Below are 3,082 nucleotides of genomic sequence, written 5' to 3'. Positions count from 1 at the left end.
TTCCAATAAATTAAGAAAAAAAAGCGTTTAATCGTCTGAAAAATTTACCGGTTAGTCCAACAGGTTTGGCGGATTCTGCAATAAGTGTCTTTTTTGGATTGAATCTTGGTGGTAAGAAATGTAGAAAGTTATCTTAATTTTATTCATTGGATGCACGTTTTAAGTATCACAATATATCCTGGTATATTTAGCGCGCGTAATGGTCATTAGTCATGTCTATGAACGCCGCAAGAACATACGCTCAGTATTTGCATGAGCGCATTGTCTTTAATTTATTTGGTTCTCAGTCAGGTTCGAGTATGAAGACTCTTTTCAACGAAAGAATAAGCATTGAATGTGAGATGACAACACTTACTACTTCGGGCATGGATAATAAAGAAAAAACTGCAAGTTTTACTGCGATATTATTTTGAAGAATACAACCCCGCCGCTGACGCCGGTGCATTCGGACCATTGAAAACAACATCGGATGTATATGGACGGTTTACAATGTCAGAAATCATGACATTTAACTACGCTGCAAGTAGATCGCGTAGTATGTTCAATAAAGCACTTACATTTGATGACTTTACTCATGGGAATCTTAATTATTCATGCAATTTACCAACAATCAATTTAAACTAAGATTCACAAATTACACGTTTTAACACCTCAATTCATTAATATTATTATTTAATATTTGACGAACTAATTCTGCTGATGTACCGGCATACATCTGAGGTTGTTTTCGATTGGAATGGCCGAGAAGTTCAAGCGATGCGGGTGCTCTGAAACAAGAATTCTTGGTTGAGTTTGAAATTTGAAGATAAAAAGCAGTAGTTTGATACAACATTTTAGGAACTATGAAAACAAATCAAGTACAAAAGCAAACTTTGAAAGTGTCCTCTTTATATAATATATGTTTACAAAAGTGTAGATTTAAAAATGGAAACATGAACTACTAATAGAAGAATCTTCATTTATTGTTTCTTACATTCTTCTGACTTGCCTTGAAACTTTATTGAAAAATACAATATATGCGCCCCCCCCCCCCTTGGAATTCAAAGTATTTAACACAATTGATGAACTTACTTTAATTAAAACTACTTTTTATGACCTGACCGAGAACGAAACAAACAAAGACAATTCTTGCGGCGTTAATTTCCAGTCAATCACAAAGAGGAATAATCATTATAACGCACACCACGGATCCATGTCAGATAAATCGCTAATGTTTAAACTTGATCCAAAGTCTTTGATGTCATAATCTCGCAACCCAGCGGCTTTAACGGCTTTATCCAGACTTCAACCTTTGGCAATAACAATGCGATTACAACATTTATAAACTATTGTTAATACGAAAAACTATTTACAGTAGTATGTGTCGCAGTTATTTCCCTTGCACGAAGAGAGCAAATCATCCCAAAGGGAATATTTAATAAAAACCATTTTACAGTACTTATACTTTACACAACATATACACGTGTTTAAAAAGTATTATAATCAATATTGATTGTGTGCATATATGCGTTTCTTTATCGTGGCAGTATATTTAAACTTTAGCATGTGTTGAAACTCAAGCCTCGGCCAACTGTTTTGCTGGACGTATTTATAACCAATCATTTAGGAGAGCTCTGTCAGCTTAAAAGCCAATATGCAGATTATGACCGCCAAATTTAAATAAAGGAACGGAAACAACCGCGGTTTTACATTCATTGGTTTTATGTAGTATTTAATTTAAAAGCTCGTGCATTCGCAGTGGCTAAGGTAAGGTCATCATCTAGGCACTCCTTGCAGAACACTAAAACAGTTAGCCTTTTGTTTTGGTCCTCTAAGTGTTTGCCCGAACTGCCGTTAGGCGGAAGTTACGTTGATATAACACACCCAACGGGTTTTGTGATAGATGATCATGTTCCAAATAATTTTGGTCCTGAAAAAACTTTTTTTGACTTTTTCTTAAATAGGGATGTGGCCATATGGTGGGTCATGTCAACTAAATTGCCATCTGTATGACTGCCGATTTAATAGTTTAAAACACTAAAACATGGAACTAACTATAACATAGATTCAATATTACATTTCGTTATTTCATTGTCACTCAATTGCAAGTCATCAAAAAGGTAAGAAAAATTAACTGAAAAATATCACACTACCTGCATTGCAAAACTCCTCCGGAGCACATGTCTCTATATTTTCCATTTGGTTGAGATTCACGTCGTGATGCCTTAAGTAATGTGCACAGTGATAGATCAAGCCTACGTCGCAGCCCATTCGCTGTGCCGCGCACTGCCAATCACACGAGCTATTGTCACCATCACAATTAAACGTCACGTTAGGGATCGAGCTTAGAAAGTTGCAATCTTCGATACACCGTTCTTCCACGCTTAGATAATTAAATCCTCGTTCGGTTCTTACTGAATGGAGCTGAAAGAAAAAAAAAGTGTTAGCATAATATTCCATCGTTTTCAATTGCAAATGATATTATAATGTTCATGCCTTCATGCTTTGATGTAATGTTTCGTACGGGTTATCTTTAAACCCTTTCTATTAAAAGCAAATATATTTTACCCCGACAGTAACAACGTACAATTCTGTCTTATTTTTACAGAGGACAAATACTAATACCAAAGGTTTCTGACTTTAGTTTAAATTGAATCATATATATATATATATATATATATATATATATATATATATATATATATATATGATATATAATATATATATATATATATGAGAATAATGTTTTACAAGAACAATAGAAGTTAATGAACATACCGAAAATACGACTAGTAAAATGGATTTGATTATTTCAAGCGGTGCACATAACTCCATCCTGAAATAAAAATCAGTAACAGTTAAGATGCCTAAAGTTGACTCAAACAATCATAGTAATATTGTATGCTTGCAGTCAAGTTGACTAACATATGCCTTCACATACATGCGCGTGCGAACACCGGCTGACGTAATGAACGAAAAATACAGCTTGCAAGATCGAGATCAAATATTATCATCTGTCTTTGTCTTAAAGCGTTGGTGAATATACGAAATTCAAAATAGTCTCAGCATAGCATGGACCTGAGTCTAAGTTTGAGTCTGTAAA

Source organism: Mya arenaria, chromosome 13 (assembly GCF_026914265.1).
Source record: "Mya arenaria isolate MELC-2E11 chromosome 13, ASM2691426v1".
Taxonomy (NCBI): domain Eukaryota; kingdom Metazoa; phylum Mollusca; class Bivalvia; order Myida; family Myidae; genus Mya; species Mya arenaria.
This window is presented reverse-complemented; position numbering follows the sequence as displayed.